Source organism: Salvelinus namaycush, chromosome 2 (genome assembly GCF_016432855.1).
Source record: "Salvelinus namaycush isolate Seneca chromosome 2, SaNama_1.0, whole genome shotgun sequence".
Taxonomy (NCBI): domain Eukaryota; kingdom Metazoa; phylum Chordata; class Actinopteri; order Salmoniformes; family Salmonidae; genus Salvelinus; species Salvelinus namaycush.
The window spans coordinates 40,162,845-40,184,121 of record NC_052308.1 but is presented as its reverse complement, the minus strand read 5'-3'; positions in this window follow the sequence as shown (position 1 = coordinate 40,184,121).

Genomic DNA, 21,277 nt, shown 5'->3' with positions numbered 1-21,277 from the left:
TTGGCCTAGCTAGTCAGTCAAAGGCTCAAGACATCTGCTAGTCCGCAGGGCCTGTGGAACAGTAGGGATCAGTTGCCCTATGAGCAGAAACACTCATAAATGTCAGGAAAGGACATGGACGAAGTTGAAAAGGTGGTGTAGAATGAGTGAGCGATATACAGAAAGAGAGAGGGACATAAAGAGTGAGAGAGACAGGCATAAGGGAGGGAAGACAGTGTTGTGTAGGGGTGAAGCCTCTAAACAAGGCCTGGTCTTGGCCTGCCATCCAACTCTGGGCTCCCAGGTTCAGCTCAGTCATTTGGGCCTACAAGTTCACAGGAAGCCACACTTTGGCCTGGTCCAGGTCACCTGGAAGATGTGACGACCGCTCAAACACCTGAACACGCTCCACATGCAGTACAACTGGGACATGCATCAGAGTCACAAAAACATACTCAAATTGAACAACACAGAAAGTAGATCACTCTGTCACTTTTAATTTGTAACAGAGAAGCGTATGAGAAGGAACCTCACTGACTCATCTTTCCGCCTCTCAATCCTAATTCTGTACCTAGACAAAGGAAAGGCATCACTTTTCCATTTTGTCTTTGCTGTAGCCTAACAATGAATTTTTGGGATGATTAATTGTGTTTGCTCCTTCTGTCTTGGCTACAAAACAATTGCACTTTTTTCTTTCAATTGGGAGTGAGTCATTCCTCAAGAGGAATTCATCAGAATACATTTTTAAAATGGGAACCAATCAGAAATTAGATACCTCTTTGAGTCTCTCACTGTTCAAAGCAGAAAGAACAGATTGGTGTAGTTTTATTCTCTACCCCCTTTGTTTTCTCACCCTGCATGTTTGTGTGTGCATGTTTGTGTGTGCATGTTTGTATGTGCGTGTGCTTGTGTGTGTGTTTTTATGAACTATCCATACAGAGTAGTCTGAGATATCACCATTTTCCTTCATAAATCCATCCTAATCCTATTCTCTGACTCTCCTCCTCTTGCTTTGTAGTATAGCAAACAACCACCGGCACTGTGAAGGCAAAATTAGAAGGTGCTTTACCAAGCTACGGAAATTAAGGCTTTCTCTGCTTTTCAAGAATTCAATAGAATGAGGCTAAGGGGAAATATGCAGGAATGTGTAGGGTCTATTTGTTTAGCTTTAGGCCTCAGTTTAGATTGCAGGCTCGCTGTGAAGAAATAATGTGGTTTAATATTTTTGATGCAATTATGCTGAGAGCCATGAGTCATTTGATGTGACAAATCTTGTGATCAATACCTGGGCTAGCATTCAACCAGAGAATTTTACCAGGTCGAGGAAACTGGAAAAGAAATGCAAAGCACTCTGCTTTCTAGCTAAGCACTCCACTTCTCAGACGTTCAAACCAAGCCATGACAATGTTTCCCCAGCCCTTATTGTTAGCCAGTGGGTTTAGCCTGTTATTGTGGTGTTGTGTTGGGTTAGGTCAGGTCAGGTCCAGTGAGAGCAGGCTTGGTTGGTTGGCACTGAGACAGATATCAGACAGGGTCTGACCCAGGTCTGGTTACTGGGGGCTCTACGAAACACACACACACTGGAGGCTCTGTGGACCGTTCTCGATCTCGCCAATAAAGTGCTCAAACATGACTTTAGTCGTCTGGCAGCAGGGAATCCACAGGCATTTGTTAGCACTAAATGTCACATTTGAATATGATTGATCTGATGTAGATTTTATTTCGGACGGCTGTTGTTCTGGACGGGTGCACCGGCATATTTATAACACATTTACTGAGGGAAGAGAGAGATGGACATTTATTTTATGGCCCATACAGACAGTTAGGCTATATAGACAGTTTCTGGAGTTATAGGCTCAATCCCAATACCCCCCCCCCCCCCCCTCGTTTCCTAGTGTCCTGCGGTGGGGAAGTGGAACAAGAAAACGGAGCAACTAGTAGTAGGGAGAGCTAAATAAGGCCTAGGGAATGGGACATCACTAGATCACTCGCCCACGTCAGAAACTGTCAACAAATACCATGCAATTCATTGACAACAAGCCTTGTGTTTTGCACAATGCCTGTACTGGCTGCAGTATTAGCTTTCATTATATTTCTCATGCAACAAATACGTACTTACCATATGAGCAACAAATGAGAACAGCAGAACCACAATGAGGAGTAATGTATCCATCGTCTGGCTGTGGTTCAACGTGGAGTAATAATGTAGCAGAACTTTCATTCCATAGCAGTTTGACATGTAATAGTTGCATTTCCTTCACTCAGTCATTACAAGTGGAAGCATTGTAGCTAGAAAAATGTAACCACTGTTCTGAACTAATATTTATACCAAACATTTTAGGGTCCATAAACAGATTGGCTACATAGGGTTGAAGTCGGAAGTTTACATACACCTTAGCCAAATACATTTAAACTAAAGTTTTTCACCATTCCTGACATTTAATCCTAGTAAAGATTCCCTGTCTTAGGTCAGTTAGGATCACCACTTTGTTTAAGGATGTGAAATGTCAGAATAATAGTAGAGAGAATTATTTATTTCAGCTTTTATTTCTTTCAGCTTTTTTCAGCTTCTTTCAGCTTTTATTTCACATTCCCAGTGTGTCAGAAGTTTACATAAACTCAATTAGTATTTGCTAGGGTTGCCTTTAAATTGTTTAACTTGGGTCAAATGTTTCAGGTAGCCTTCCACAAGCTTCCAACAATAAGTTGGGTGAATTTTGGCCCATTCCTCCTGACAGAGCTGGTGTAACTGAGTCAGGTTTGTAGGCCTCCTTGCTAGCACACGCTTTTTCAGTTCTGCCCACACATTTTCTATAGGATTGAGGTCAGGGCTTTGTGATGGCCACTCCAATACCTTGACTTTGTTGTCCTTAAGCCATTTTGCCACAACTTTGGAAGTGTGCTTGGGGTCAATGTCCATTTGGAAGACCTATTTATGACCAAGCTTTAACTTCCTGAAGGATGTCTTCAGATGTTGCTTCAATATATCCACCTCATTTTCCTACCTCATGATGCCATCTGTTTTGTGAAGTGCACCAGTCTCTCCTGCAGCAAAGCACCCCCACAACATGATGCTGCCACCCCCGTGCATCACGGTTGGGATGGTGTTCTTCGGCTTGCAAGCCTCCGCCTTTTTCCTCTTTATGGTCATTATGGCCATTTTTGTTTCATCAGACCAGAGGACATTTCTCCAAAAAGCATGATCTTTGTTCTCATGTGCAGATGCAAACCATAGTCTGGCTTTTTTTATGGCGGTTTTGGAGCAGTGGCTTCTTCCTTGCTGAGCGGCTTTTCAGGTTATGTCGATGTAGGACTCATTTTACTGTGGATATAAATATCTTTGTACCTGTTTCCTCCAGCATCTTCACAAGGTCCTTTACTGTTGTTCTGGGATTGATTTGCACTTTTCGACCAATGTACATTCATCTCTAGGAGACAGAATGCGTCTCCTTCATGAGCGGTATGACGGCTGCGTGGTCCCATGGTGTTTTTACTTGCATACTATTGTTTGTACAGATGAACGTGGTACCTTCAGGCATTTAGATATTGCTCCCAAGGATGAACCAAACTTGCAGAGGTCTACAATTATTTTCTGAGGTCTGGCTGATTTCTTTTGATTTTCCCATGATGTCAAGCAAAGAGGCACTGAGTTTGAAGGTAGGCCTTGAAATCCATCCACAGGTACACCTCCAATTGACTCAAATAATGTCAATTAGCCTATCAGAAGCTTCTACATTTACATTTACATTTTTAGTCATTTAGCAGACACTCTTATCCAGAGCGACTTACAGTAGAGTGCATACATTTTATTACATTTTTTACGTACTGAGACAAGGATATCCCTACCGGCCAAACCCTCCCTAACCCGGACGACGCTATGCCAATTGTGCGTCGCCCCACGGACCTCCCGGTTGCGGCCGGCTGCGACAGAGCCTGGGCGCGAACCCAGCCCAGCCTGGGCGCGAACCCAGCCCAGCCTGGGCGCGAACCCAGAGACTCTGGTGGCGCAGCTAGCACTGCGATGCAGTGCCCTAGACCACTGCGCCACCCAGGAGGCCCTTCTACAGCCATGACATAATTTTCAGGAATTTTCCAAGCTGTTTAATGCACAGTCAACTTAGTGTATGTAAACTTCTGACCCACTGGAATTGTGATACAGTGAATTATACGTGAAATAATCTGTCTGTAAACAATTGTTGGAAAAATTACTTGTGTCATGCACAATGTATGTGGCCTACCCAACTTGCAAAAACTACAGTTTGTTAACAAGAAATTTGTGGCATGGTTGGACTCCAACCTAAGTGTATGTAAATTTCCGACTTCAACTGTAGCTACACATCCATAGCACACAGGTATGTTTGTCCTCCATTACACAATAAGAAGCAAAAGAGTTAGCTAATGCTACGTTACCTGCATTGGCAAATATCTTCATTCTCTAACATTAACTTTAATACAATAAAGAACAATGACGAGTGATTGAATTGGACATATATGTATATTATTATTTTTTTAAATCTATTTTACCCCTTTTTTCTCAATCTTGTCTTATCGCTGCAACTCCAACACGCTCGGGAGAGGCAAAGGTGGAGTCATGCGTCTTCCGAAACATGACCCGCCTAACCACGCTCGTTAAAACACCCCCCCCCCCCCCCCCCCCGGCCTCACCAATGTGTTGGAGGAAACACCGTTCAACTGGCTACCGGGGTCAGCCTGCAGGCACCTGGCCTGTCTGAAGGAGTCACTAGAGCAGGATGATCCAAGTAAAGCCCCACCGGCCAAACCCTCCCCATACCCAGACAATTGTGTGCCATGCTGTAGGACTCCCGGCCATGGCCAGTTGTGGTACAGCCCGGGAAATGAGCCCGGGTCTGTAGTAATGCCATAGACCGCTGCACAACTTGGAAAGCCAAACATTTTTTTTAATGAGGAGCAAGGCAAGCTTGTAAAATTGTACATTTATTTTGCAGTACATGCTTTAGCTAGCTAGTTAGTTAGCTAGATACTTTACATCCACTGGAATTCACAGATGACAGCCTGGTTTTATGGTTTGCTCAGGAGTCTTTAATTATTAAACGACACGAATTACAATTCATAGAAATGTCAAACGCCCACATAACAAGCTAAATGTATAGCTAGTTGGCTAATGTTAGCTAGTTAGCGAGCTTGTTTAGTCGCAATTTTGGTCAATAAACTTTATGACCAAAAAATATGCATAATCATTTGTCTCTACATTAACTAACACATTCCCCACTGGGCACAGATGTCTATTCCACGTTGGTTCAACGTCATTTCATTGAAATTACATGAAAACAACATTGATTCAACCAGTATGTACCCATGTAGGTCCTCTTAACTGTACATTTCTTTGCATGATTCGCTACGAAGTTATAATTACTTGCCTTTGCTTTCAACCTAGTGTTTTTGTTAGCTAACTTCCTGAAACAACTTTAGAGCCTTTGGTTACAGAACTTCATGGGAGTTTTGATAATTGCTCGATAGGAAGTCTGCATCTTGGTTTGATTCGTTTGGAGAGCCAACTGGAGAGCTGGACAAGCACTACCCCTTGTGACTATCAATGTGACTACTGGGATCGTGCAAAATGGAGGGGAGGGCTAAGGGGGGGGGGGGGGGGACTGGCTAAACTGATCCTAGATCAGCACTCCTACTCTTAGACACTTTATGAGTAGCCTACAAGCCCTGGTCTTGGTGATGTGTGTTGGATGAGTGACTGAGAGATGGGAGATGGGTGGAGCAGAGGTGTATGAGGTTGTGTCTCTGGAGTGAAGGGGGCATGTCTGGTTACAGAGGAGATGTGTAAATTAAACAGAGAACACTGACCTCTGTGGTCAAAATGAATTGAGAGCTTTCCTCTGCTGTCACTTTATCTTTTCCTATTCTCATCATACCACTCTGTCTGAGTGCTGTTTGTTTCCTTAATTGGGAAATGGAATCCCCTCAAAAGACTTGCAGGTCTCATGTATACTTAATGAGTGTGACCTTTGACCCTTCAGTTTACCCTGAGGTGAGAGGTCAGCGAAGGTGATACAGTTGATGATTTGATCATGATGGAAGATAAGTCTTGGAGTGAATGTCAGATGTTAGTGCACATAGTATCCTTTGGGGTTTAGAACGTTGATATTAAGGATTATATGTTTCATTTAGAGACCCACTCTCTAACTTGACAAACATTCTTTAAGACCTAAACCACAACCTGAGTTGTGCATAAAGAGTGAGACTATTGAGCAAGTCGAGGAAGCTAAACTCCTAGGTATAACATTGGATTGGTCAATTACTGTATCATGGTCAAGTCATATTGATGTTGCTCAGGCTCTGGTGGAGTCCCATTTGGATTACTGTCCGGTAATATGGTCAAGTGCAGCAAAGAAAGAGCTAGCAAAGCTGCAACTGGCTCAAAACACATGAGCACACCTTGCCCTTAACTGCACATACAGAATGAACATCAACAACATGCATTTCAGTCTGGTTGAGGGTTGACGAGAGATGAGCTGCTTTTCTTCTAGTTTTTGAGAAATATTACTGTGATGAAAATGCCAGATTGTATGCATAATCAGATAACACACAGCTCAAATCAAATCAAACTTTATTTGCCACATGCGCCGAATAAGAAGTGTAGACTTTACCGTGAAATGCTTACTTACAAGCCCTTAACCAACAGTGCAGTTCAAGAAGAGGAAAATATTTATCAAGTAGGCTAAAATAAAAAGTAACAATAAAAAGTAACAAAATAAGAATAACAATAACGAGGCTATATACAGGGGTCAACGGTGCCGAGTCAGTGTGAAGGGGTACAGGCTAGTTGAGGTAATCTATACATACCGCTTGCCATGCGGTAGCAGAGAGAAAACAGTCAATATCTTGGGTGACTGGAGTCTCTGACAATTTTATGGGCTTTCCTCTGACACCGCCTATTAAATGGGTCCTGGATGGCAGGAAGCTTGGCCCCAGTGATGTACTGGGCCATTCGCACTACCCTCTGTAGTGCCTTACGGTCAGATGCCGAGCAGTTGCCATACCAGGCGGTGATGCAACCGGTCAGGATGCTCTCGATGGTGCAGCTGTAGAACTTTTTGAGGATCTGGGGGCCCATGCCAAATCTTTTCAGTCTCCTGAGGGGGAAAAGGTTTTGTCGTGCCCTCTTCACGACTGTCTTGGTATGTTTGGACCATGATAGTTCGTTGGTGATGTGGACACCAAGGAACTTGAAACTCTCGACCTGCTCCACTACAGCCCCGTCGATGTTAATGGGGGCGTGTTCGGCACGCCTTTTCCTGTAGTCCACGATCAGCTCCTTTGTCTTGCTCACATTGAGGGAGAGGTTGTTGTCCTGGCACCACACTGCCAGTTCTCTGACCTCCTTCCTATAGTCCGTCACATCATTGTCGGTGATCAGGCCTTCCACTGTTGTGTCGTCACCAACCTAATGATGGTGTTGGAGGTACTCAGATACTCAGACACCCATAAGACATGCCATCAGGGGTCTCTTCACAGTCCCCAAGTCGAAAACGAATTCACGGAAACTCAGTATTATACAGAGCCATGATGGCATGAAACTTCCTTCCATCTCAAATTAATCAAGCAAACATCAAAACGACCTTTTAAAAATTGAGAAAACAACATACATGGCACAGTAGGGACTGTGAACTGACACTCACACAAACAGACCTACACTATAACACTCTAACACTCTAAATCTACACACACATCATTCTTTAGTTGTATTGTTTGTATATCACTGTATTTTACAATTGTGTGACTGTTCTTGTCTATCAGTGTATCAGTGTTGTGTTACTTTTATTGTGCTGCTTCGGAAAACGTTAACAGAGAAACGAATAAGCAAGTAAACAAGAGCTCACTCACTCTAGGCTCTGTCTTCTGGTGCCGATTAAGTGGAACATATTCAAGTCTTCAGTTGAGGAGCAGGTACACGTGGAGCTTAGGCCTACTCTGAGGGGTTTGCTTGGAGGTTGAAGTCAGGCACCTATGTAACTTGTGTACATAGGTGCCTGATCAACGGAGCAAATGGAGCAGCTTCAACCCCATTCTAAAGAAATGATCATGATCCATTGGGTAATTTGTAATTTCAAAGTATTAGTCATGTTTGGAGCTAATCGGTATTAAAATAGATATGTCCTTTTTATATATGGTATAAAAATGAACAGATTACATTTTGCAACACCTTCCCCCGCTGCCTCAAGATGAATGGTTTTAACCACTGGAAAGTTTTGCTTAGCTCCCGAATGCCACTGTTTTGGGTCAGTGCAGTTAAAAAGCACCACTGGAGTTTAAAAGTTAAAGGCACCTGTAAAACATTTTTTTATCTATTTTTTTGAGCTGTTGTTACATTTCTATCGTTGTTTCATGTCCAATGGTGGTATTATTATATTTTGAGCTGTGTGCACCACCTGAAAATCTATTGCATCATTTCACTTTGCCTGTAAGAACCATGATGAGTACGGTTGTGTTTGATTAGGCTACGCTGGAGCGCAGACTCTGACTCCGAGGAGCCTTCCATCAGCCTACCAGAGGTTGCACCTTAGCAGGACACTGCATGTCTGGCAGCTAGCGGGCTGTCAATGAGTAGCTCGCAAGTAGATAGTGAGAAATAATCAGTAGGCCTAATACTACATGATTAAATCTGTAACAAACAAAATAATCATCCCCATGCCATTTACATACATTAAACGCCATTCTGTATGTTTGTCTTCTATTTTCACAACTTCAATCGGTTAAATCACATTGTTCAAATGTTTTAATTCAGTTACAAAAGTAACATCCTGGCTGAGCCGCGTATGTGAGTGCACCATGACCGCTTCACGTTTACAATGTAGCCAAGCACAGGATATTTGCATTTCGATAAAACAGCTCTGCTTGGCTTGGTAGTAATATGGACCAAATAAGGAATTTCTGCCCTCTTTTAATTTTAAACATGTACTGTACATGCTGATAGTGCTTCTAACAAAGGCTCCAAAAAAAAGTACATGTTGGAGGAAAAGCACGGTCAATTAATGTGCTCGCAGAGACTACACTTTTGTTATTCTTCATCATTTCTATAATTATTCTGTTTCTTCACGATTTGTTGTCAAGTATGTAGTCTACTCACTGTGGTTGTTGTTCAGAAGGCCACTATGATATAAAATTACCACAATTGATAGTAGCCTAGTCCTGCAGGCAAAACCCTTTAATTTTCTCTTGTCTACACAATAATTGTCCTACACAATAACAAAATATGCAGGCTGTATATGATTAGCTTGGGCAAAATTGTTTTTGTATGAAGTAGCCTTTGTGAAAGAAAAGGTTGGAGACTCCTGCTCTTGCCCAAATATGACCCATATTACCAGAGCTACATTTTTTAAATTTTATAATTTTTTCCTTATTTTTACCCATTTTTCTTCCCAATTGGTAGTTGCAGTCTTATCTCATCGCTGCAACTCCCGTACAGACTCTGGAGAGGCAAAGGTTGAGAACTGTGCATCCTCTGAAACACAGCCCAGCCAAACCGCACTGCTTCTTGACACAATGCCCACTTAACCCGGAAGCCAAGAACATCCCTGCTGGCCAAACCCTCCCCTAACCCGGACAACGCTGGGCCAATTTTGCGCCGCCCCATGGGTCTCCAGTTCGTGGCCGGCTGCGACAGAGCCTGGACCCGAACTAGGATATCTGATGGCACAGCTAGCACTGTGATGCCTAAGACTACTGCGCCACTTGGGAGGCCCAGAGCTATATTTTATTATTTGTATTGCAGATTTTGGACCGCAATTTATGTATGTAAATGTATTTACAGTACCAGTCAAAAGTTTGGACACACCTACTCATTCAAGTTTTTTAAAAGTTTTTTTACTATTTTCTACATTGTAGAATAATAGCGAAGACATTAAAACTATGAAATAACACATATGGAATCACGTAGTAACCCAAAAAGTGTTAAAGAAATCCAAATATATTTTATATTTTAGGTTCTTGACAGCTTTGCACACTCTTGGCATTCCCTCAACCATATTCATGAGGTAGTAACCTGGAATGCATTTTAATTAACAGGTGTGCCTTCTTAAAAGTTAATTTGTGGAATTTATTTCCTTCTTAATACGTTTGAGCCAATCAGTTGTGTTGTGACAAGGTAGGAGTAGTATTCAGAAGATAGCCCTATTTAGTAAAAGACCAAGTCCATATTATGGCAAGAACCGCCCAAATAATCAAAGAGAAATGACAGTCCATCATTACTTTAAGACATGAAGGTCAGTCAATATGGAACATTTCATGAACTTTGAACGTTTCTTCAGGTGCAGTCACAAAAACCATCAAGCGCTACGGTGAAACTGGCTCTCATGAGGACAGCCACAGGAAAGGAAGAGTTACCTCTGCTGCAGAGGACAAGTTCATTAGAGTTACCAGCCTCAGAAATGTTTGCCCAAATAAATGCTTCACAGAGTTCAAGTAACAGACACATCTCAACATCAACTGTTCAAAGGAGACTGTGTGAATCAGGCCTTCATGGTCGAATTACTGTAAAGAAACCACTACTAAAGGACACCAATAAGAAGAAAAGACTTGCTTGGGCCAAGAAACACGAGCAATGGAAATTAGATCAGTGGAAATCTGTCCTTTGGTCTGATGAGTCCAAATTTGAGATGTTTGGTTCCAACCACTTGTTTTTGTGAGACAGAGTGGTGACCGGATGATCTCCGCACGTGTGGTTCCCACCATGAAGTATATAGGAGGAGGTGTGATGGTGAGGAGATGCTTTGCTGGTGACACTGTCTGTGATCTGTTTAGATTTCAATGCACACATAACCAGCATGGCTACCACATCGTTCTGCAGGGATGTTCACTTAGTGGGACTGTCATTTATTAACACGACAATGACCCAACACACCTCCAGGCTGTGTAAGGGGTATTTAAACAAGAAGGAGAGTGATGGAGTGCTGCATCAGATACCCTGGCCTCCACCCAATTGAGATGGGTTGGGATGAGTTGGACTGCAGAGTGAAGCAAAAGCAGCCAACAAGTGCTCAGCATATGTGGGAACTCCTTCAAGACAGTTGGAAAAGCATTCCAGATGAAGCTGGTTGAGAGAATGCCAAGAGTGTGCAAAGCTGTCATCAAGGCAAAGGGTGGCTACAGTGGTTGGTCCTTCAAAAGATGCAGTGTACTGCAGCACAGCTTGCGTGCTGCTTCAGAATTTCTATGGCACTTTATTTAAGTGCCAACCACTGGTACCATTAATGCTAGTTAGTGCTAGTTTGACCACCAGAGGGCATCTTTGAGAAGCATTTGATAGCCTTCGATAGTGGCTGTACTAGAGAATTGAAAAACGTTTTTGTAAGAACATAGTATATCATTAATTTGCTTAATATTATGGTGTTTCTATTCCAAAAAAAATTAAAAACCATGTGGGTTTCTGTTAGTATGGAACGGAAAATATGGCACTGTACAACATGACAGTTGGGCGTAGGCTACAGTGCTGGGCAATTTAGCTAAAGAATCCCTCTGTCGTGAGGGTACGTGGGAGACTGTGGTTCAAATCCCTGACGGGGAGGAAGGAGTACACTGTCCTTGTAAAGAATAATTATTTCTTAACTGATTCCATATGTGTTATTTCATAGTTGTGATGTATTCACTTTTATTCTACAATGTAGAAAATAGTAAATATAAAGAAAAATCCAGGAATGAGTAGCTGTGTCCAAACTTTTGACTGGTACTTGCTTAATTAATTTGATTAATATTGTGGTGTTTCTACTCCAAGAAAAACGAAAAAATCTCTGAGTTTCCGTTAAGATGGAACGGAAAATATGGCGCTATACAGTGTGGCAGTCGGGAGTAGACTACAGTGCTGGGCTATTAAGCTAAAGAATCCCTGTGTTGTGCGGGCACGCGGGAGACCGGGGTTCAAAAAGTTTGAAAGTGAGTGATTGAAATCTGAATAAAGACCAAAATAATATTTGTAAAGGCCAAAACATGTATTTCTGTTTTTAGACTGAGAGAAATGCTGGGTCAACTTTCCACCACCTTATGGGACTCCCAATCACGGTCGGATGTGATACATAGTAATAATAATAATAATACTTAACTTAGAACCTAACTTAGAAATACATTTGATGATATAATTCTCCTCTACCCACCTACAGTAGCCTGGCTATAAAGAGTCTATTGTCCTGCTAATCGGGCTACAATTGTTTGAAAACCTGTTTTCAAAATGCCACCAGCTGTCCATCACTACTGTAAATAAACACACAGCATCTTGTTTACATTCTTTATTGTAACCACATTGTCAACAAATAATTTGTATTTACCTTTCCAATTACTTTTAGAGTTTGGAATTAATTTGATTTATATTAATGTGTTTATATTAGAAGAAAAACGAATTGTTTCCGTCAGGAATACCCAAACGGAGATTCAGTCAAAATAAAAATGTCATTGATTTATCAAGACCAGTCCCCATGCTTGTCTCAGAGCAGTGTGAAACTGTGCTAAACTAGTTGTAGGCTATTGCTTCAAATCCTATTGCTTCTAACTTCAATATGATCTTTAAATAAATAAGACCTACACCACTTTTAACAGCACATTACTCAACACTAGTGAGACTCATGTTGCCTACGGTATATCAAAAAATATGATGTGACTCTCTGCCAATAATTACATATAGAGGATTGGAAGATTCTAAATTAAAACCAACAGCCGCCTCATGGGTCTCCCGGTGGCGGCTGGCACGGGTATCTGTAGCCAAGGGCGTCGTTAAGGGGGGGGGGGACATGAATGATTTACAGGGCCCCTAAATGTTTAGATAATTATTTGTTTATTATTTAAAAAAATAATAGACAAAAAAATCTGTGATGTAAATTAAAATGTATAACCATAATCAGATCAGGCATCTCTACCCAACCATGCCGTCAAAAATGTCATCGGGTTTCTAGAAAAGGAAAGAAAGGAAACAGAGACAGATACAGCAAAAATCAGGAACATCTTCCCAGAAAAAAAACATTGAGAAGGATTTGAGTGGTAAGTCAGTGCAGACAACCTGCCGAACTGAGTAGCCTAGCTAGCCAATATAGCTAGCTTGATAGCTTGCTAGCTACAGGTAGCTGCCTACCGTGGACTCACTCAGCTCATTCAGAGCAGTAATTATTAACCCTTTCACACGTACCATCACACGGGTGTGATCGTTCTACAGTGGTCCCTGAAGCGTACGATCACACCCGTGTGATTAGAACACTCATTTAGAACGCTCGTTTAGAACGGCCAGTTTCGAATGACGCAACAATCAGCGTTTGAGTTGGCCACACTTTTTTCAGAAACTATTTACACAAACACAGTCCTTACAAAGTTATGTCCAGAATGTGAGCAGTTTATTTTTTGGATTCAATGTTCAGATATTCACAGAAGTATATATAGCATAACACAATCATCCTAACCGGGAAAATGTAGGCTACAATAGTCCTAGCGCTAACTGAGGAAAGATTGACCCAACACAAGCAGTCATATTTTCTAACTCTAGGCTGACATAAACTACAATATGAATTAGCTAATAGCAATTACTATGTATAATTAATCACATCACGGGTGAGCTCACCATTGATCGAAATAATTAGGTAAAACACTTTATAGAAATCGAAAGTAATCCGATGATTAGTTTCAGCGCGCAGCCATGCATTTTTCCTCACAGAAACCGAAGATAATAAGAGAAGACGAGATGAGTTTGGTCTGTTTATAGTATTGTAATGAAACAGGCAGGGAGCAGGTCTCGAACCCTCGACCTTCTAGCCCGAGGTCCGGCGCGCTATCGACTGTGCCGCAAAAGCATGCTCGAGCGGCAGAGTCGATTTCCGCGCTTATAAACACAGGGTCGTTACACTACTCCCTCCTTTCAAAGAGCGCGTCCTCGCGCTAGCTTGCGACTTTACGTCTTACAGGAACGCGCTCACCGGCCAAGCACACGCACTGTCGTGGATGCGAGGTCCGATCACTTCCGACACCAATGTAATGAAACAGCAGGGAGCAGGTCTCGAACCCTCGACCTCCTAGCCCGAGGTCCGGCGCGCTATCGACTGTGCCGCAAAAGCATGCTCGAGCGGCAGAGTCGATTTCCGCGCTTATAAACACAGGGTCGTTACACTATGCATGTTGAAGGGGTGTGTCATCTACCTTCGTTCACATCCCACCATTCATTTCCGGAAGTCCTCAAAGAATTTGTGAACTCTTACTCACCTCATTTTGTTATAACATCTTTGGTCAAACAGACGATTACGTGAAACCCAGAATGCATTGTATGTCAACAAACATGGCTACACAGCTGGAATTAGCTTAGCTCATCATAATCAGTACATCCTTCAAAAAAATTATTTTACACACATAATATGTGCCCATTACAATCTGTGCAAGAATCGGAATGCATGATTTGTCACCTAGAATTGAAAACATGTGAATAAAACCGTAAATACACAAATAATTGCCACACGAAACATTTTCTGATAGTGATTTATTGATACAAGTGGCGCGTGCCGGTAGTCAAACACGTACCCTCTCACTGAGCCATTCCTCTGAGCCATTCAGTGTTGTTGTTTATGTATGTAGCTAGTGAGCTAAGCTGTAGCATTAGCAATGTCTTTCAAAAGGAGACAACTCACAAATGTGGAAATTCTGGAGATTTTTTTAAATTCTGACAATGAGTCTGAGTATGAAAGTCAGGAATCAGATTCTGACAGTGACAGTGAGGAGCTGCCCTCCAACCTTGTAGCCATTGAGAACCCTGAATCTGAATTTCCCTTGTCCACTGACGAAGTACCAGTTCCCTTTGAAGATGCTGGTGGTGATGGAGGCAGACCGACAGTGGATGAAGTACAGGAGTTCTGTGGTAGCTGGAAGGCCACCAGTAATTTCACCCCTCCTGGCCCTGCTGTTTGCTTTGACGAGTCCCAGTCTGGAGTGCAACGCCCCTTGCCATTTCCAACTGAGGCAGAGTGCTTCAAGTTGTTTCTGACAGAGGAGCTGGTGGGAGACATAGTAGAGGAGACCAATCGCTATGCCTTGGAGCTACAGGAGAAGAGAGAGCCAGGAGTGAGGGGGAAACTCGCTAAATGGGTGACAACCACAATTAGTGAAATGTATACCTTCCTGGTGACAGTCCTCCTCATGGGGATAGTAAAGAAGAACTCCCTAAGAGAATACTGGAGCACAGATCCTATGTTTGCAACTCCCTTCTTTGCCACCCTCTTTTCCCAAGACCGCTTCCTAGTTCTGCTGCGATGCCTGCATTTCGTCAACAATGCTACTGCCATCTTAAGTGACCCGTTATACAAAATAAGAAATGTTCTAACCAGCCTGACATCAGCATTTGGTCGGGTCTTTGTGCCATACAAGGACCTATGCATTGATGAGTCCTTGATGTTATGGAAAGGTAGGCTGGCGTTCCGTCAATATATTCCCTCCAAAAGGCACAGGTTTGGAGTCAAGTTCTTTGTCATGTGCGACGTGAAGACAGGATTTGTCCAGGATATTATAGTTTACACAGGGTCCACCACTGACATCAAACATTATGAGGGGCTTGGGGTGTCCGGGTCCGTAGTGATGACCATGCTGGCTCCTCATCTCGGCAAGGGACACACTTTGTACGTGGACAATTGGTACAGCAGTCCCACACTCTTCCAGCATCTGCTCTCCAACAGCACAGGGGCCTGTGGCACAGTCAGGTCGAACAGGAAGGGGATGCCGGCATTCGGATGCAGGAAGATGCAGAGAGGGGAGGTGGAGTTCCAGGAGAACGGTCAACAGCTGGCAGTAAAGTGGCATGACAAACGAGATGTCCATGTCCTCTCCACTGTCCATGCAGCAACCATGTCGGCCACAGGGAAGGTGGATCACCTGACTGGAGAGAGAAAGATCAAACCAGATTGTGTGCTCGACTATAACCTCAAAATGGGGGCAGTGGATAAGGCAGACATGATAAACAGCTTTATGGAATGCACTCGGAAAACAACCAAGTGGTACAAGAAGATATTTTTCCATCTGATCGACACTGCTGCCCTCAATGGCAGCATAGTTCACCGCCAACTAACAGGTGAGATGATTACTGAACAAGCTATTTTTGTAATTGGATGTACAGTTCACATACAAATCCATTATGCAATTATAGTGACAATATCTCACCCACCTACCCACTGCCTCATCATCCTCTAACTTTCTTCATCCTCCCCACTCCCTCTTAGGTAAAGTAATTAGTAGTAAAGTAGTCTTTTCATCCAGTAAGACTGTTAAGGAGTGTACGTTAGCATACAAAAGCTGTCCTCATTCTTCTGCTCCAAAGATGTCCAGCTCCAGTTATGATATTGGCAAATAATGTTTGTGGTTTCTGAAAGTACAGAAGAAAGAGGAATTATTAATTAGAATACAATATAAGGATATAGCAATAAAACAATACTACAAAGAAGTAACATAATAAACACTGCTATAAAAAATAGTTTATTGCATTAAGAAACTAACTTTTGAGCTCCACAGGGGGGCAAGGCAGGGCAGAACAGAGCTATGCTGAATAGACCAAATAAACAAACCATGGTCATATTTTTTATTTTATTTAACTAGGCAAGTAATTTAAAAACAAATTATTATTTACAATGATGGCCTACACCGGCCAAACTCGGACAACGCTGGGCCAATCGTGCGCTGTCCTATGGGACTCCCAATCACAGCCAGTTGTGATACAGCCTGGATTTGAACCAGGGTGTCTGTAATGACGCCTCTAGCACTGAGACGCAGTGCCATAGACCGCTGCGCCACTCGGGAGTCATAAGGTCAGGGTAGCTTCAAAATACAACACAAGCTAATAGTTCTCTGACGCAACTAGCACTGTTTTACAGAGCTAATAGAATAATGTAGCTACATAAGCACGATTGACTATAACACCATAAAGGTTATAAAATGTGTAACGTTACCTCACGTGTCCGCGGTTATAAGGAATATATTATGATCCATACATACAGTGAGCTACAGCAGAAACTATTATAACGTAATAAGGCACTTACTTTGATAGAAACGCAGCCTGGATTTGAACCAGGGAGTCTGTAGTGACGCCTGTAGCACTGATGTGCTGTGCCTTTGACCGCTGCGCCACTCGGGAGTCATAAGGTCAGGGTAGCTTCAAAATACAACACAAGATAGTACTTCTCTGACGCAATTAGCATTGTTTTACAGAGCTAATAGAATAATGTAGCTACATAAGCACGATTGACTATAACACCATAAAGGTTATAAAATGAGTAACGTTACCTCACGTGTCCGCGGTTATAAAGAATATACACAAATATATTACGCTCCATACATACAGTACGCTACAATAGAAACGACATACAGAAACTATTACAACGTAATAATGCACTTACTTTGATAGAAACGCACACATTTCCAAAGTTATTATTATTAACGAAAACAATGACTGCAATGAGGGCAACAGATAGAAAATGTGAACACGTGTGCAGATCATGTTCTGACGGGAGATGAGCAAATGTCTGCAGACGTGAACTGCACAAACAATTGGGAAGTGCTTGGGGGAATTTTGTCCGTGTCAGAAATGTCCCAAAAATGTAATTGTCCGCAAAAGTAAAAATTACTATTTTTATGTGAATGAATGAGGAGGCGGAACACACCTAAATTCAAACTGTTTTTAGAAAATAAAAACTTGTTAGAAAATAATTTGAAATTGAAGTTGAAACAGCCTATAAATATAAACAGGCTGCGTGCTTTGGTTTGAGGGCAGCGCGGATAAAATGTACTGTTACGTATCAATCACATTCTGGAATGGAGAGAACATTCTAACATCACGTGCATAAAAAAACTCACGCTGGGGCGACCGTTAGAGATATTTGGAACTCACGCATGAAAGGGTTAACACTACGATGATGAGCTACCACTACCAGCTATGGCTAGCTAATAAGCTATTATTTAGATATTATTATAACTGTATATTCCCCAATATTTGTTAACTAGGTAGACTAAAATTAAAACCTAACATGTAGCCTACCTATCCATACTGTAGATGCTGCTACTACTACTACTGCTGTAGACAAAGATACCAACGTGTGTCCACTACATGAAGTTGAAACAGCGGACCTTGGAGGTGAGGCAGTTGTTTTGTAGCAGCACCAGCTTAACTAAACCATTTTCAAATTGTAAAGTTAGGCACATGATGATTTAGACACACTGAAAAACATTTTCTATTTGATATGTATAGTATTAAAAGTGTTTTCTTTCAGTAGTAGATTTTTAGTATGGTAACCTTTGTAGGAGCGAACATTAAACCTAAAATTCCCTTTGTTTACTCACTTCCTAGTGCCTAGAGAGCCCCAGGTAGGCAGAATCTCAGCAGAATGCTGTCAGACAGTGTCACACCCTGGCCTTAGTTATCTTTGTTTTCATTATTATTTTAGTTAGGTCAGGGTGTGACATGGGGAAGTATGTGTTTTGGTTTGTCTAGGGGTTTGTAGGTTTAATGGGGTAATGTCTTGTCTAGGTGTTTGTATGTCGATGGCTGCCTGGATTGGTTCTCAATTAGAGACAGCTGTGGTTTATTGTCTCTAATTGGGAGCCATATTTAAGGCAGCCATGGGCATCATGTGTTTGTGGGTAATTGTCTATGTTGAACGTTTTGTGGCTTGTCTGTACACTTACGTTATTTAGCTTCACGGTCGTTTGTTGTTTTTGTTAGTTTGTGTATAGTGTTCGTTTTCGTGTTTTTCTCTCTTCCACAATAAAGAGATGTATTTTGCACACGCTGCGCCTTGGTCCTCTATCTCACCCAAAGACGATCGTGACAGAATTACCCACCAACCATAGACCAAGCGGCGTGGGAGAGCGCAACAAAGAAACCAGGACTCGTGGACATGGGAGGAAATATTGGACGGAAAAGGACCCTGGGCTCAGACAGGGGAATATCGCCGCTCTGTTGAAGAGAGGGAGGCAGCTAAAGCCCAGGAGCGGTGGTTTGAGGAGGCAGCAAGGAGACGTGGCTGGAGACCCAAAAAGCCTGTGAGTAAACCCCAAAAATTTCTTGGGGGGGGGGCTTAAAGGGAGAGTGGCGAAGTCAGGTAGGAGACCTGCGCCCACTCCCTGTACTTACCGTGGAGAGCGAGAGTACGGGCAGACACCGTGTTACGCAGTAGAGCGCATGGTGTCTCCTGTACGTGTGCATAGCCCGGTTCGGTACATTCCAGCTCCACGTATCGGCCGGGCTAGATTGAGCGTTGAGCCGGATGTCATGAAGCCGGCTCTACACATCTGGCCACCAGTGCGTCTCCTCGGGCCGGCTTACATGGCACCAGCCTTACGCATGGTGGCCCCGGTTCGCCTACATAGCCCGGTGCGGGTTATTCCACCTCCCCACACTGGTCAGGCGGCGGGGAGCATACAACCAGGTAAGGTTGGGCAGGCTCAGTGCTCAAGGGAGCCAGTACGCCTCCACGGTCCGGTATTTCCGGCGCCACCTCCCCGCTCCAGCCCAGTACCACCAGTGCCTACACCACGCACCAGGCTTCCAGTGCGTATCCAGAGCCCTGTTCCTCCTCCACGCACTAGCCCTATGGTGCCTGTCTCCAGCCCAGTGCCTCCAGTCCCGGCGCCACGCACCAAGCCTCCTGTGCGTCTCCAGAGCCCTGTGCGCACTGTTCCTTCTCCCCGCACTCGCCCTGAGGTGCGTGCCCTCAGCCCGGTACCTCCAGTTCCGGTACCACGCACCAGGCCTATAGTGCGCATCGAGAGTCCAGTGTGCCCTGTTGTTGTTCCCCGCACTAGCCTGAAGGTGCGTGTCCTTAGCCCGGTACCTCCAGTTCCGGCACCACGCACCAGGCTTCCAGGGCGTCTCCAGAGCCCTGTACGCACTGTTCCTTCTCCCCGTACTCGCCCTGATGTGCGTGCCCTCAGCCCGGTACCACCAGTGCCGGTACCACGCACCAGGCCTATAGTACGCCTTGAGAGTCCAGTGTGTCCTGTTGTTCTTCCCCGCACTAGCCTGAAGGTGCGTGTCTTTAGCCCGGTACCTCCAGTTCCGGTACCACGCACCAGGCCTACAGTGCGTCTCAGCCGGCCAGAGTCTGCCGTCTGCCCAGCGGCGCCTGAACTGCCCGTCTGCCCAACGGCGCCTGAACTGTCCGTCTGCCCAACGCCGTCTGAACTGTCCGTCTGCCAAGCGCCGCATGAACTGCCCGTCTGTATTGAGCCTTCAAAGCCGCCCGTCGGTACTGAGCCTTCAAAGCCGCCCGTCTGCCATGAGCCTGCAAAGCCGCCCGTCTGCCATGAGCCTACAGAGCCGTCCGCCAGACAGGAGCCGCTAGAGCCTTCCGCCAGACAGGAGCCGCTAGAGCCTTCCGCCCGACAGGAGCCGCTAGAGCCTTCTGCCAGACAGGAGCAGCCAAAGCCTTCCGCCAGACAGGATCAGCCAGAGCCTTCCGCCAGACAGGATCAGCCAGAGCCTTCCGCCAGACAGGATCAGCCAGAGCCTTCCGCCAGACAGGATCAGCCAGAGCCTTCCGCCAGACAGGATCAGCCAGAGCCTTCCGCCAGACAGGATCAGCCAGAGCCGTCAGCGAGCCATGACCAGCCAGAGCCGTCAGCGAGCCATGACCAGCCAGAGCCGTCAGCGAGCCATGACCAGCCAGAGCCGTCAGCGAGCCATGACCAGCCAGAGCCGTCAGCGAGCCATGACCAGCCAGAGCCGTCATCCAGCCATGACCAGCCAGATCCGTCAGCCAGCCATGAGCAGCCAGATCCGTCAGCCAGCCATGAGCAGCCAGATCCGTCAGCCAGCCATGAGCAGCCAGATCCGTCAGCCAGCCATGAGCAGCCAGATCCGTCAGCCAGCCAGGAGCAGCCAGATCCATCAGCCAGCCATGAGCAGCCAGATCCGTCAGCCAGCCATGAGCAGCCAGATCCGTCAGCCAGCCATGAGCAGCCAGATCCGTCAGCCAGCCATGAGCAGCCAGATCCGTCAGCCAGCCATGAGCCGTCCAGCCAGGATCCGCCAGAGCCGTCCAGCCAGGATCCGCCAGAGCCGTCCAGCCAGGATCCGCCAGAGCCGTTCAGCCAGGATCCGCCAGAGCCAGCCAGCCAGGATCCGCCAGCCAGCCAGGATCCGCCAGAGCCAGCCAGCCAGGATCCGCCAATCAGTCCGGTGCTGCCCCTCAGTCCGGTGCTGTCCCTCAGTCCGGAGCTGCCGTCCCTCAGTCCGGAGCTGCCCCTTATCCTGGTGCTGCCCCTTATCCTGGTGCTGCCCCTTATCCTGGTACTGCCCCTTATCCTG